Raw genomic sequence first — 16151 nt, 5'->3', positions numbered from 1 at the left:
AGGAAATGGCAACCCACTCCAGTGTTCTTGCCTGGAGAATCCCAGGGATGGGGGAGCCTGGTGGGCTGCCATCTATGGGGTCACACAGAGTCGGACAGGACTGAAGCGACTTAGCAGCAGCAGTAGCAGTAGGGTGTGGGAGATTAAGGGAGGTGTCCCACAGGCAGTAGTGCTCAACTGGGACGATATTTATAAAAATAGTGGTGTTGACAACTCAGAGGACACGGAGGAAAGGGGTGATGCCAACAGTTAACTCATTTATTGCAGCCGCTCTGGGGAATTCCCTGGCGGTCCAGTGGTTAAGGCTCCAAGCTTTCATTGCAGGGGATGTTGGTTCAGTCCCTGATCGGGAAACTATGATCCTGTGTCCTGAGCTGTGCAGCCAAAAAAAGAAAAAAACCACACTACAATGGCTTTGTCAAGAGGGTCTGTTACTATTCTCATCTCACAGATGGAGAGACAAGGGATGGGGAAATCAAGGCACTGGCCCAGAGTCTCAGGACAGGAAGGACAGAGCTTGGCTTCAGTGTCCAGTAGGAGATCTGGAGGCTCAGGCCCTCCCCAGCAGGAGGGGTTCCCTTGCTGGGGTCTGGAGGGGAGACAGGTTTCCATTCTTTTCACCCCTCAGTCCCCTGGGCTGGCATGGAGGGTATAGCAAACACACCAGGGGATGCTGTTCATGAGCAAATAGGCAGTGTCGGGATGCTTGGCTCCATCTGCAGGCTGACAGGAAGATTTAGAATCTTCTGGAAATGCCACACCCTGGATGTGATACCCAGGGCCCAGCCTGCTCTGGAAAAGCCTGATTGTCACCGGAGAGAAAGCAATCACCAATGCAGCAGTCGCCAGAAGAGCTGTGCTTCCGAGGCATTCTCAGCCACGGTCATAGGGATTCCCTGGCTCTGCTCCTGGAATATTGGAGAGGAGAGAAGCAGGCAGGAACCTTGGTGACGGTGGCAGCCTAGGCGTATTTCGGATATGGGTTTGGCCTGTTCCAGGTTAATGATTTCAAAAACAGCATGAGCAACGAGTCTCACAAAATTGTGAAACATAGTCTCCCCCTTTTTGTAAAGATATTAGCATACTTCCATTTTGTTGTTTGCCTCCAAGCATGAAGAGGTTCCAGATGGATAATCCCAAAGAGCAAAAACAAAGAAAGAATAACAAAAAATAAACTCCCCTGTTCGAACATTAGATCTGTTATCAGGTTTAAACTAAAGATGTTACCCAAAGTAAGTACTGGGGAGGAATAAAAACCCTACCCCTCCTCCTCACCTAAATCAGGATAAAAACTTATCTTTTTATGTAAAAGTAATCTGAGGTAGGTAGTGGGACTGATATAGACACCTATGTTAGTCATAGGTGGCCAAGTTTTAAGGCTTCTGTTCCCACCATACCTCGTGGTCTAAAGTGGTTGCTGCACTCCAGCCATCATATGCATATTCCAGGCAGGAAGGAAGAAGAACAGTGAAGTTTCCCTTGAGGGAGACTTCCTTGAAGCCACACTTAGATGTAGTTCTACAGACAAGAGAAGGTGTGAGGTTGGCTGGGAAGTATCATCCTTTAGCTAAGCGACAATAAAAAAATCTTCCTATTTTTAAGGAAGAAGAGAGATGAGCTTTCTGGAGGCAACTTGAGCATTCTGTTGCTACTAGGGAATTTTGTGGTTCAAGGGATCTAGCATTGAGACTGAGCCTTGGGAAGCTGGCATTATGGCCCCAGGATGGCCACACACTGTGTCGTCTGAGCGGTGATGGTTTGGCAACCTTATCACTTCTTATAAACTTTTCCTTGGCTGAGGAGGAAGGGTTCATGAGCGTTCCAGGGTAGTTGTTTATACTTCAAGACCATGAAAGCATTTCCATCCCAAATCCTGTAACAAAAAGCTCCCTGAAGGGTCCGGCACTTTTTAACCAAAGGATTTCATGGGCTACTCTTGTCCATCCTAGAGGAAATCAGTCCTCAATATTCATTGGAAGGACTGATGCTGAAGCTGAAACTCCAATACTCTGGCCACCTGATGCGAAGAACTGACTCATTGGAAAAGACCCTGAGGTGGGGAAAGACTGAAGGTGGGAGGAGAAGGGGACGACAGAGGATGAGATGGTTAGATGGCATCACCAACTCAGTGGACTTGAGTTTGAGTAAACTCCGGGAGTTGGTGATGGACAGGGAGGCCTGGCGTGCTGCAGTCCATGGGGTTGCAAAGAGTCGGACGTGACTGAACTGACTAAACTGACTCTTGTCTGACTACCTCCTTGCTTCAGGAGGTATCCCTTGCTAGCAGGAAGCTCACAGTTGGGACTTAGGACCTGAATAGATTCAGGAAGAGACAGAAAGGGAGGGAGGGAGGGGGAGAGAGATGCTGCATTGGACCTATTGATGATGAATTACCACATCACTGATTTGTTAAAAGGTCAGGTTTTGGAATCCACTGGCTCCCAGACTCTGTATCTTACTGTGTTATCCTGGGCCACTTATTTATGTGTGTGACTCTCAGTTTTCCTCTCACTTGACGGAGATGCCCCAGGTCCCACCTCAGAGCACTGGCATGAGGGATGGGAGACGGGACTCATGGAGAGCACTCAATAGACAACGAGCTTGGGTACCTAGTTCTCTCCTGTGAGCTCAGGGCTCACCCAGCACCCAGGCACCCAGAGTGGAAGGGAGCTGTGGGGGGCTGTGGCCCACCATCCTCTTTGGTGCCAGGAGTTTCCCAAAAACCTCCATCCCAGCTCTCCTGGCCCCAGGCTGTCTCCCCAAGGATGCCCCAGGATCTGTCCCAAATGCGAGTCTTGCCTTTTGGGGGCTCCTCATTCTCTCCCCCTAGGTTGAAGTCTACACTGCTCAGAAGGCTGACTCAGATCCCCACCCCACAGCCTCGCCTCTCCACCATGGTCCCTTGTCTCCTGTTCATCCTTCCAGACCTGTCTGTCTTGGCCATCTCTCTGCCCATCTCTCTTGCCCATCTGTCTGCTTCCTTGGGGCAGCTGTTCCTCCCCTGCTCGGATCACTGACTCTGGCTGCCCTGGCCACTGGGTGAACACCACGTACCAGGTCCTGTCCCTTGGTCACAGGGTTGCGGTGATGTCTGGGTGTCCTGGTTTGCATTCCCCCTAAACAGACTCCAAAACAGGATGTGAGTGCAAGTAGTTTATTGAGGAGATGATCCCAGGAAATACCAGGAGGAGGGAGAGGAGGGAAAGGGCCAACAGAGGGTGGGCATCACACCAGCTACCATCTCAGCACCTGGAGTGTAGCCCCGGGGGTCTCTGGGAGCCAGTGTCATCCCCCTGAGGGGTGCAGGAGCTGGGTGTTTACACTCTAGTTCTTATTAAGTTATTGGTGTGATTCCATGTGATATTGTGCCATGCCCAGGGCAAAGGAGTGTCTATGCCAGCAGCTGACAGGACAGGGCATGGCAGCATCTGCCAAGGTGGACATGTGGCCTGAGCCCAGCTAATCATGTCCTTCCCTGGGATTTTGCTTCTCAATTTGAAGCCAGTCGGGAAATGTGACCTGTTGAATCATAGCTACCACTGGCCACCTACTCTGCCTCATGGACTGACCAGAGGTGCCAGGCAGAGCCCAGAGAGGAGGGGGAGGTCAGGGGAGCGGAGGGGAGGGGTGGTGACCGTCTCCTCTGAGGTCCTGGTCCCAGGTGTATCTGAACCGGTCTCTTCCTGGGCCTTACACTCATAGGAGCTGACACATCACCTATTTTTCTTCCTCAGTCTGTCCTAATTACCTTTCCATAACCTGCAGCTGGCCCTGCATCACGTCTGTTTGTGAAGCCTCCGTTCACTCCTCCGTCCAGACACCCGCCCCCTCTGGGCTCCTTGGAAGCCTCTAGATCCCTGTTACTGCCCTCAGCACAGAGGACGCATTGACCATCCACCCGGGGTCCCTCCGTCAAATGGCTTGTCTCATGTCTGCTTTATTCATCTCTTTTTTTTTTTTCCAGAATGCCTGGTCCAAAGAAAGTCCTCAGTAAATGTCATCAAATAGAATGAAAAATGAACTCCGGCATTCATTTATTTTTAAAAATCTATTTACATTTTCTGCTTGTATTACTTCTTGTGGGGTAACTCAAGGTGGATAAATTTGCTCTTCACTGTTGGCTAAAGAATTCCTTTCATTTGCTCAAAACTGCCTCTCTCAAACTTTAAGGGGGTGCCCATCGTATTCTGGGACTTGGTGTTCACTTTTCCGACGTGAGTCATCGTTTTTATGTAGTTAAATAATGCCACAGCTCAGCCTTTGGCTTCCCAATTTCTTCTTGTAAAAAGCCCTCCTCTCTTTATATGGCTAGACTTTCTCGACTCTTTCCTGGTCTTCTCCTATACTGGCCCACATGTTGGCATGCAGTAGGTGCTCAACTAATACTCAGTGGCTAGAAGAATGAATGCACAGATATCCTCAGCAAACAGATTCCTGGGCTCGCCTTCCTAAACTTCAGGTCCTTGTCGTAGTTAGGGTTTCCAGAAGCAGATGCTGAGCTGAAGATTTGAGGGCAGGCAGCTTATTTGAGATGTAGAAGGAATACAGGAGCTTCCCAGGTGGCTCAATTGGTAAAGGATCCGCCTGCCAGTGCAGGAAAACCTGGGTTCGATCCCTGGGTCAGGAAGATCCCCTGGAGGAGCAAATGGCTAACCCACTCCATTATTCTTGCCTGAAAATCCCACGGACAGAGGAGCCTGGAGTCCTGCAGTCCGTGGGATCTCAAGGAGTCAGACATGACTGAATGCGTGCACTCACAAGGAATACAAGAAGGAGATAAGTCTAGTGATGCAGGAAGGGCAGGAATGTAATGTATATAGCATTAAGCTGATGACTACTGTGTGACCAGCTAGAGAATCTGGGAAACATCCACCTCTGAGTCATCCCAGCCAAGAGCACAGGGTCTGGGGTATTTACACCCCCAGCCCTGTTAGCCACGGTTGGCCAATGTCTCAGGGGCATTAAATCCCAGGCACTTCGGGGCCTTGACTGTGGAGTGACATCTTCTCCCAACAGGGCCAGTCAGATTCTCTCTCTAGGAAGTTGGAACTGGGAGACAACTGGGTACACCCTGAGCTGGTCCCTGGAACAAGGGAGATGTGAGCTCCCATGCTGGTGGGATGGCCATGTCCATAGGCGATGAGCAAGGCCAGGCTGCAGAGGGAGAAGGAAGGGACCCCTACTGTGAGAGGTGAAAAGTACACACAGAAAGTACTGACAGCACGCTTGACGTGCTTCCAGGACTAATTCTCGTTCTTTGAGGGTCTTGGCTGTCCTTGAATTCTACAGTAACCCAGTATCCTGCCAAGAAACCCCCTTCTGTGCTTAAGCTACCTCAAGTGGGTTTCTGTTACATGCCGCTTCAATTGATCAAGATCTTCCCCTAGATTTACATCCCCCACCAAGAGTCACCTGCTAATATAAGATGTGGAAATCACCCTTGGGCCTTCCTCTTCAACAAGTCAAGCAAACCCATCCCACCGAGATCCCAGAGGACCACACAGTTGGCACTTGTCAACACAGAGGGGTCACCATCTTTCCCACTTTTTTGGTTCTTCTTTCTAAGCTAATACCCATCACAAAATGGTACCCCCTTGTCTCCTTGACTCAACTTGTTAGAGGTCTTTGATGCTGAATTGAGGCTCAGTGGCTTTGTGCAGCTGCTAAATGGGTGTGGCAGGAACAAACGAGAAGCTGGAACTCCCCGACCCTGGCGCTTGGTGTCCAGCTCAAGGAGACTCCAGTGAAAACAGCTGGTAAGAAGACATTGGTGTGAGTTCTAGACCCATCAGTTCTATGGCAGCCACCTCGAGAGACAGGAAGGAGAGACTTTGATCTTTGCTGTGGATGATTAAACTTTCATGGCCATCTGAAGACCTCTCTATTCTGCAGACGTGTGTGGTCCTCGCATTAGCCCACCTTGGTTCTGAGAGAGCAAGCAGACAAGATGATGGAACCTCTCCAGGCCCAAGCGTTCTTTTTCCAACCTGGGCTTCATTATGACCAGACGGCCTTTTCCTTGGTCTCAAAGTCTCCATGACTTAACTGCTGCCTGGGTGGCACATAGGCTCCTTTGCTGGGATTCCCATGGATGTATGTAGCCAGTCCCTTCCCAAGAGGACCTTTGGGTGCCTCTCAGTTCTTTCCCATCCAGGACCTCCCAGGAGTCCACATTGCCCATGACACACCGTTTTATTCAAATTGAAATGCAGTTTTTTGGAAACCAAAGTCTAAGATTGCACAATGATGGAAAAGTCGATGGAAATCAAACCTCTCCCTTTGTACTCTGTTGGCCCTAATAACAGTAATATTAACTAATACTTGCTAAGCGCCAGACCCTGTCTGACTAGTTTCCTTATATTAACCATTTAATGCTCATGGCAGCCATGGGAGAGAAAGATGCTGTTATGATCACCTCATTTTACACACGGGAAGCTGAACAAAGGCCAGGCCTGGAGGTGGAGGAGCCAGGATTTGAACTCAGCCCTGCTGGTTCCGGAAAGCTACAGACCTGGGCTCAAACTGACCCTTGGGTTAGCCAGCCTGGGAGGCGATTGCAGCTCAGAGAGGTCAGGTGACTTGAACAAAGACACAGAGCTGGTGGAACCAGGATTCAAAGTCGTTCATGTAGACCCTCCTTCCCCTAAGAAGGATCGGTTATCTTTCACTGAATGTCTGCTTGGTGCCAGGCACTGTTTATGTGTTTTCACATATTGTGTCTGTTCTTCTAATTAATTGATTTGGCCATACCGCATGGCTTTCGCGATCTTGGTTCCCCAACCAGGGATCAAACTGGGGCCTAACGTAGTGAGAGCACAGAGTCTTAATCCCTGGACCACCAGGGAGTTCCCTGTTGTATCTGTTTTAAAACTTGGGGAGGATTTAAAACAAGCCTGCAGATTCTCTGATCTGTACCTGTTGAAAAGTGTGGTCTGTGCCCTCTCTCCTGTGCTTTGACCAAGGGTGTGGGAGCAGTGATGTTCTTCCACCGCCAGGCCATCAAAGGTCCTGCATCTTTTGCCTGGTTCTCTTGGGAGGCTTGCTCTGGGGGAAGTAAAAAGTCTGACTGCCTGGAAAGGCCGCATGGAGCTCCTACCACGAGAATGACAGCTTGGGTATCCGGCCAGGGGGGACCTTCCAATGTCTGCAGCCTAGCCAGCATCTGACTGCAGGCACTCGATGAGGCAAGGAAGAACCATCCAGCAGAGCCCATCCCACATTCCTGACCTGTAAAACCGTGAACAGAGTGATGTTTCTTTCTTTTTTCTTTAGGTTAAACTTTTTTTTTTTAACTTCTGTATTGGAGCATAGCTGATTAACAAACGATGCTCTGATAGTTTCAGGTGAACAGTGAAGGGACTCAGGCATGCACATCCAGGTATACATTTTCCTCCAAGCTCCCCTCCCATTCAGACTGCCACATAATATTAGGCAGAGTTCCGTGTGCTGTATTAGGTCCTTGTTGTTATCCATTTTAAATATAGCAGTGTGTACATGTCAGCCATAAACTCCCTAAGTATCCCTTCTCTCTGTCCTTCCCCCTGGCAATCATAAGCTTGTTCTCTTGTCTGTGAGTCTGTTTTTGTTTTGTAAGTAAGTTCATTTGTATCAAGGAAAATGGTTGTTTTAAGCCACTACCTTTTGGGATGGTTTGTTACAGAGCAGCAGTGACCCTAACATCCCGTTTGAGAAATATTAACCCCATTGAGATGTTAAAGAGAAATGAGGTTGCTGAGAAATGTCTAGTGGGTTCACACTGTGGCACATCCAGCTCCCTGTTCCCCTCAGGCCACTTGGCTTAGGGGCCAAGGTCTCAGACGTGAGTGCTTGCCGGAAGTCAGCAGGCAGCTCTGGACAGACAAGAAGCAGCTGCACAAATGCAGAGGAGCCCACAGAGAGAGAGGAAAGGAGAAGCAGGGAGTGGAGGAGGTGGGGTGTTGGCAGTTCCTTGGTGCAGGGGGCGGGGCAGCGGCAGCCAGTCTGGATAGGAGTTGGCACGTCGGCTTGGGGGTGACATTATAGAGAGGTGCCCTCAGGTTGCAGCTCTGCCAGTGGCGCCCCTGGAACACCTGAACTGGGGATGGTGTCCCCAGAGCCATCCAGAACTAGCGAGGAGCCCACAGGGCGGCTGCCAAAGGAGGGGAGGCCCAACTCAGCCAAACTGGAGATGTTTCGTTGTTGACCACCCCCATCCGCACCCCCCCTGCATGCTGGGCCCGTGAGAAATCAGTCTGAGTTGCTTCTCTTCCCCTCTGCGGGGGCAGGAGCCGCTTCGTCCCACCCCCCTGAGCCCCAGGGTTAATGGTGCACGAGGCGGCAGCAGGTGAGTGGTGCGAGCCTGAGTTGGAATCCCAGTTCCTTGTGGTAGGTGGGAGCGTGCCTGCGAGCAGGGAACCAGCGAGGGAAGGGGAGAAGTGAGGCCTTCAGAAAGCCGCCCTGTGTTCCCGAGGCTCAGATGCAGTGTCGTTGTTCAACCAAAGTTTAATTGAAATTGTAAATGTAAAATAAAATTTCTCCTCTAGTGAAAAAACAAACGAACAAATCCCAGTACCTCCACTGGGGAGCTGTTCAACCTTGGGAAAGCTACTTACATTCTCTGTACTCAGTTTCTTGATGGTGGTAGCACCAGCTTCGGAGGGCTGTTGGGAGCAGGGGGGTTTGCCAGGATGACAGGTATGAGGCTGGGTACCTGAGAGGCATCTGTCAGGAATACAGCTCACTCCTCCCCTTGGATCTGCCCTTTGTCACACCGAGGACGCTGGTTATGAAGCAGTCTGTTTTGCTTACCACTAAATGCCCAGTGCTTGGGACAGAGCTTGACACATAGTAGGAGCTTAATAAGTATTGAATGAATAAGTGTTGAGCTGAGAACGATGCTTCAAAAACTGAGAAGAGGAAGAAAAGTAAAAGATGAAAATAAAATGAGTTAAAAAGATAACTTTTTAAAAAAATTGCATTTGAGCTGCACCTAAATCTTCAAGAGTTTCCAGTTTTCTGAATCCTAGTCACACATGCCTGGCCAGTCACTGAGGTTCTTCCCTTATATTTACCCCATCCTCCCTGACCACCCCCCTCCCCCGACCAGCCAAGTGCTCTGAACCATTGACACTCCAGACTCAGATTCCAGGCCCAGAGGGGCATGTCTGTGCCTGCTCACTGCTGTACAGCGCAGGGGCCAGTGCAGAGTGACTGGATGGGGCTGTTGGGGAAAAGCTGATACTGAGTGATTCGGTGTCTTCAGTCAGGAATAAGCAGCGTGGTGAGGACAGGCTCCCTCGGGCACCAGCACTGCCCGCATACAGTTCAGTTCAGTTAGTTCAATCGCTCAGTCGTGTCCGACTCTTTGCGACCCCATGAACTGCAGCATGCCAGGCCTCCCTGTCCATCACCAACTCATGAGTTCACCCAAATTCATGTCCATCAAGTCGGTGATGCCATCCAGCCATCTCATCCTCTTTTGTCCCCTTCTCCTCCTGCCCCAGTCCCTCCCAGCATCAGGGTCTTTTCCAATGAGTCAACTCTTCACATGAGGTGGCCAAAGTATTGGAGTTTCAGCTTCAGCATCAGTCCTTCCAAAGAACACCCAGGACTGATCTCCTTTAGAATGGACTGGTTGGATCTCCTTGCAGTCCAAGGGACTCTCAAGAGTCTTCTCCAGCACCACAGTTCAAAAGCATCAATTCTTCAGCACTCAGCTTTCTTCACAGTCCAACTCTCACATCCATACATGACTACTGGAAAAACCATGACCTTGACTAGACGGACCTTTGTTGGCAAAGTAATGTCTCTGCTTTTGAATATGCTATCTAGGTTGGTCATAACTTTCCTTCCAAGGAGGAAGCGTCTTTTAATTTCATGGCTGCAATCACCATCTGCAGTGATTTTGGAGCCCCCCAAAATAAAGTCTGACACTGTTTCCATCTATTTCCCATGAAGTGATGGGACCGGATGCCATGATCTTAGTTTTCTGAATGTTGAGCTTTAAGCCAACTTTTTCACTCTCCTCTTTCACTTTCATCAAGAGGCTTTTTAGTTCCTCTTCACTTTCTGCCATAAGGGTGGTGTCATCTGCATATCTGAGGTTATTGATCTTTCTCCCAGCAGTCTTGATTCCAGCTTGTGCTTCTTCCAGCCCGCGTACAGTAGGTCCACATTAAGAGTGGGGAGCACCGGGGAGTCCTTTAGCTCCTGTGGCCTTGCTTTCTTCCTTTGCTGAGCAGGGCCTTGGCTACATCTCTCAAAGGTGATTTCTTCTGGCTCTAAATTCACTGAATTGTTTACCTGCACTGCCAGCTAGGGACTTGGGGCACTCTCTTCTCCAAGCCTCAGTTGCCTGATCTGTGAAATGGGATCATTTCCATCTCAATGGATTCCTGTGAACCTACACTGAAATAATGACGATTAAGGATTAGCCTGGGCCTCAGCTTTACTGCGTTCATCTAGTAACATCTTCCTGTCTTCATTTGCACATTGGGAATGTGTGTGTCTATGTGTATATGTGTGTCTGGATGGCAAGAGTGAAGTTTTCTATCCAGATGTAGAGGATGGGGATAAATTTAGCAAGTGTATTCTACACCCTAGTTGATAGGGCCCACACCAGTCCCAAGGAGGTAGCTTCTCTTTTCCCATTTTCCAGTTACCAGTTGAGGCGCACAGAAGTGGAATTTGGTAAATTTGCAAACCCCTGGTGGAAAGTGCTTGGCACCGCGCTGGGTGCACCGTTAATTTCTCAATGGAAACGCTAGTTTTATGGTCATGGTGAGGAAACTGAGCGCGTCCTCCTTTTCTCAAGCCGAGTTTTTAGGACGCGGGTGGTCCCGCCCTCCCTGCGACGCCCCGGACCCGAGGCGCCAGCGCCTCCCGGAGGCCGCCAGGCTCCTAAGTGGGGCGAGGCCGGGAGGGGCGGGGCCGGTGGGGGTGGGGTGGGGCGGAGCCGAAGGCGTGCAGGGGCGGGGCCACGGCGGCGCGAGCCTATTAGGGCCGCCGGGGGCGTGGCTCCTGGGTCTGGGCAGCCTACAAGAGGCAGCGCGTACGGTCCTCTGACCCACTGCATCCTTCGGCGGCCCGAGAGTTCCTCATCCCGCGATCTGCCCGCTGTGTCTGCTGTGCTTGCGCTGCTGTCGCTGCCACTCCGCGCAGGAGACGCCGGCAAGGAGGTGGTTGAGCCCTGCGGAGGGAGGTGAGTGTGCCTTAGATTCCTCTCTCTGCACCGTGCTCTCCACCCCCTCAATCTCCTAGGAGCTGGAATAACCAGAGCAGATGCCATTTCTTAGGGTTTACTGTGCGCAAGCAAGTTAGCTGTGCATGCCTCCTGCATTTGAGAACCATACTCGGCGGCATCCCCTTCTGCAGATGGAGAAACTGAGTCTCAGGGAGAGCAAGTTGTCTGAGACTTCACATACTAGAAGCTAGGGAGCCTGGGACTCAAAGCAGTTCTGACCGCAGAATCGTGCTCCCTGAGGCTGTGTGTACTCTTGCCTTCCCTGTGCAATTCGCCAGTATCTATTGCATCCCTGTGTACACTGTGGGCGTCAGTAAGTGGAGAGCGTGTGGCAGGAGTTTGAATGTGTTCTGCCCACGTGTGGAGGCTGCGGTGATCCTAGCGGCGTGTGTATTCTGCTGGGCCGTTTACAGAGCCACGCCCCTTTACGGTAGTGTTTGCGACAAACCTTCCAGGTAGTCTTCCTCTTCTATTTCAGAGGAAGGCATTGAAGGGTCAGGGAGGTGAAGTGTCCGGGCAGAGCGGAGGCTGGGACCCAGTTCCGTCTGCCTCCAAAGCCCCATAAGGCTGTGGATGTGTCCGGGCGTGGCGCATGTCCAGTTTCTACAGGTTTGGGAAGAGTTCCCGGGTTTCTTCAGCTAGAGTAGATATCTGTATAAACTTCTGATGGGGGGAACCGCTGGCAGCTGAGGGCTCAGCTCTGGGGTCTGGGAGATCTGCGACCCCCAGTGGAAGAGCCAGGGCCAGCCCCCTGGGCAGTGGAGACCCAGAGCCTCCCTGGAAAGGGCTGGGCTGGTGGACAAGCCAGCTGGCTAATGCCAGCTCATTGAAGTCCAGTTTGAATTGGGTGTCTGTTAGCTGGAAGGTGAGTTACTGCTCTGGTCAGGGAAGCAGCTGGGAGTTGACAGATGCTTAGCTCACCTTCCAGCCAAGAGTGGGCTTGTGAGTTTCCACTTTGAGCCTTTGGGCTCCTTACCCTGGCAGAGTAGGGTGAGCCTGCCTTCCCCAGAAGGGTCAGGGCATCTAGGGTCTAGAACCTGATAGATGAGAGGCCAGGATGTGAAGGACAGGATGAAAGGCGTGCCCCCTTCTCCAAACAGATCCAGAGGGGAACTCTTGGGCCTATTTGTTTTGTGCACTTGATGGCTGTGTGTGATGCTGTCACCTCAGGTCTATCTGTCTGCACTTAGCCTTCACACTTAAGGGCTGAGTCCTGCCTCCTTTAAGACACTTCTCTGTCCAATTGCTAACTCCACCTCTGAACCTGACCTTCAAACCTGAGGGATCATTTTGTTTGAGAGGGGCTCCAGGTAAAACACAGTTAGCAGAGTTGGGGCCAGCCCGTCCCTGACGATGCAGTCAGGGAAGAGAATGAAGAGAGTGGTCTTGATTTTTACAGTCTCTTAAAAAATCGGAGTAGGAATAGTAATGATCGCGTTTGTAGTCCTATCAGCAGCTGACATTCATCTGGCACTTACTGTGGGCCAGACATGCCTGGGGTTTTACATGGATGACCACTGACTTATTTGTGAGCTGGACTGTCCTCCTTTTTACAAGGAGGAAATTGAGGCTCCGAGTGATGAAGGCATGTACCCAACATGACATGGGCAGGGTCGGGGACAGCTGCCATCCTAGCTGGGTTCTCCCTCAGATCCTGGGAAAAGATGCTGGTCCGATGACTGGCCACATGACTGTCAGCTCAGAGCTTGCTTCTGGGCAAGGCTTCTGCCGTGTGGGGTCTGAATTCCCTGGCCCTGGTTAGGGGTGGGGCTGGAGAGGAGACACTGACACGGGGGCTTGGGATCCACTCTGCCAACAGGTACCTGCATCAGTAAGCAGGGGCCCTGCTGGGGAACCCAGAGCAATGCCAGCTGCTCCCACAGCCCTGCCTCTGGACTGCCAAGGAGAGCTGGCTGGATAGGGAGGGGCTGGAGCCTCAGGAGTGGAGCATGGGCCTCTGAAGAACCCCACACTTCATCCTTCCCTCAGCGACCCCACATTGGATACCTGGGTTTTTCTGTAGGTTGCATTTGAAAACCAGCTTTTAAAGGCAGGACCTCTGAATGCTGACCTCTTTGGCCTCATGGGAGCTGGAACATTTCTTTTCTCTGTCACCAGAGTAATTTACTATGTATGGGAGGTGCCTCTGTGTCTGCTTACTCCCGACCTAGGAAGACCCCCTTTTTTTTGCAGACTCACTGGTTTTTGATCAGTCCCAGATGTGCAAACCCAGCATCACTCAAAGGGGCTGATGGCTTGTCAAGAAAGGAAAACGGAACATAGGCATCATTTCATCTTCAGTTCACTGAGCTGACTACGATTGGGATCTGGAGCCCCTCGCAAAGTCCCAAGGGGAGCACACTCTGTTCTGGAACAGGGAGGGACAGGCTGCTCTTGTTTTTTTTTTTTTTTCCTTTCCCTTGGAAAAAAATGATTTTAGTATTGTAAAATACTAATAGCATGAGACTTATCATTTTAAAGTACATAGTTTGGTGGCATCTAGTACATTAGCTGTGTTGTGAAACTATCAACGCTGTCTAATTCCAGGACATTTTCACCACTCTGAAAGGAAACCTTACAACCAGTATTAACAGTCACTCCACATTCTGTCCTCCTCAGCCCCTGGCAACTGCTCATCTGCTTTGTCTCTCTGGATTTGCTTAATTCTGGACGTTTTGTGTAAAAGAAACCATCCGGTATGTGGCTTTCTGTGTCTGGCGTCTCTCACTGAGCATGACATGGTCAAGGTTCATGCATGTTGGAGCCTGTGTCAGTGCTGCGCCCTTTTTCGCGGTCGAATACTCTTCCACGGTATGGGCAGGACAGACCACCCTTAGTTGATCCTCTCATCCACTGCTGGAAGTTTGGGCCATTTCCCCCTTTCGGCTGTTGCGCATAATGCTGCTGTTGACATCTGTGTACACTTTTTTTTGTACACCCATTTTCAGTTGTTTTGGTTCTTCCCCTGTGAGTAGAATAGGTGGGTCCCCTGGTAACCTTATTTTTACCTTGTTAAGGATCATGTGTCCCTTTTTCTAGAGTTTCATCTTGAAGAGGCATCAACTGAGATCATCTCCTTCCAGAAGGAATCAAGGCCCTCTGCCATGAGCATAGAGAATGGGGCGCCTGGGTGTTTTAGGGGAAGTGTTCACAGTATCTCCCCACCCCTCACCCTGGAGAGCAACTGGCAGAGATTCTTGTCAGAGATGTTGTCCTGGGGAACATCTTGTACCCCAGGCTGTGCATTTGTGGGTACTTGGTGATAGACAACCCCCCCCACCCAAGATTGTGGGGACAGACAGTTTCTTGTGGTCCAGCCCCAGGGAAATTTATCTTCTCTGATTGCCCCAAGTGCTGCGTCAGCTTAGAAAAAAACCACAAATTCAGGGTAAAAAAGAAAAGTCCTAATGAGGATTATGCAACTTTTGGACCATCATTTTAAAAAAATATTATAAATTATGAAATCCCACATTTTCAGTCCAAGTTTCTGGATCATTTCCCACTGTGAGTGCAGAATGGTAAAATCCTGGAAGGAAAAGAATCCAGCTTCCATTTTGTTTGTAGTCAAGTGGTCCGAGAATGGACCCCTCCCTGACGTTCTTTTGGATTGAAAACTTCTGGATCTCTCTAGAACTAGGGACTGGCATCCAGCTGGCAACTGCTGTGGCTGATTTGATAAGATCCTAGAAGTTCTTTTACTGGTGGCTCAGTGGTAAAAGGAGACGCAGGAGACTTGGGTTTGATCCCTGTATTGAAAAGATCTCCTGGAAGAGAGAATGGCAACCCACTCCAGTATTCTTGCCTGGAGAATCCCATGGACAGAGGAGCCTGGTGGGCTACAGTCCACGGGGTCACAAGGAGTCAGACAGGACTAAAATGACTTAGCATGCACACACAGAAGTCGTTTTAGAGCAAAGAGGCGGTGTTCCTGGCAAGGGAGGTGACGGTGGGTGGGTGGGACGTTGAGGGGTGTGCTGGGAGAGGGACCATGTTTGTGCAGAGGCCTGGAGGAGGGCTCCCCTGGTACCCTGAGAGTGACAGGAAGCTCAGCTGTCTGGGGTCTAGGGGTCTGGAGGTCAGGCTCAGGGTGGAGGAGCCTGCCCTGTGATGGGGTCAGCTGTGCTGAATTTGGAGCTCCTGCTCTGAGCTGTGGGGCACAGAGGAGTCACGGTGTGGCCTTCGTCCCTGAGAGTAGGTCACGGTGGGATGATTGGTGTCCCCCGCAGTGTGTGAAGCCCATCCCGGCCCATCCCCAAGGTGACTGAGCCTGTGTGCTGACCCAGCAGCAACCCACCCTTTACAAGACTGACCTCCCTTTACAACAAAGACAGAGCACCTTCTACAGTGAGGCCTCTGGTCCTAGCTCTGCTCCATGTTCACCCAGGTTCATCTCACTCCTGCTTTCCGGTCACAGCAGGAGGGATCAGGTTCTCTGCACATGCTGATCACAGAAGGCCCCTCCTCCCCACTTTTTTTTTTTTTTTTAAATTTTTGGCTGCCCTGCACAGCATTTGGGCTTAGTTCTCAACCAGGGATCAATCTGTGCTCCCTGCCTTGGAAGTTCAGAGTCTCAACCATTGGACCACCAGGAAGTTCTGAAGGTTCCCTTTTTAACATAAATTTCTTTGAACTCCCAAAGTGAACCAACAAATAAAAATAAGAAATATGAACTAGAACAGGGAGATGGTAGGAAGGTGGGCAAAGCTTGGGGTAGCGGGTGTGCCAAGGGCTAGAGTTTGCGAAACACCGGACTAAGGTGCAGCATGGGGAGATTTGAGAGGCTGGTGCCACCTAGAGCAGCAGTTCTCAAAGTGAGGTCCCAGGGCCAGCAGCAGCACCCAGGGGAGCTGTCAGGATGCCGATTCTCAGCTCCACTGCAGACCTCCAAAAGCTCGGGGGATGGGGCCAGCAATCTGTGCTTTAGCTCAAC

At 50.7% G+C, this 16151-nt stretch overlaps 1 protein-coding gene across 1 annotated transcript in view; it reads left to right on the top strand.

Annotated features, from left to right (window-relative positions):
- Positions 1–11019: 11019 nt before the first annotated feature.
- CRISPLD2 (cysteine rich secretory protein LCCL domain containing 2) overlaps positions 11020–16151 on the top strand; it is a 67427-nt gene continuing 62295 nt past the window's right edge. Inside the window, exon 1 of the mRNA XM_005892455.2 lies at positions 11020–11179. The gene's annotated coding sequence lies outside the window, so the exon portion shown is untranslated. The remainder of the gene's footprint in view (positions 11180–16151) is intronic.

The sequence above is a fragment of the Bos mutus genome, chromosome 18, assembly GCF_027580195.1.
Source record: "Bos mutus isolate GX-2022 chromosome 18, NWIPB_WYAK_1.1, whole genome shotgun sequence".
Classification (NCBI taxonomy): Eukaryota; Metazoa; Chordata; class Mammalia; order Artiodactyla; family Bovidae; genus Bos; species Bos mutus.
This window is presented reverse-complemented; position numbering and strand designations above follow the sequence as displayed.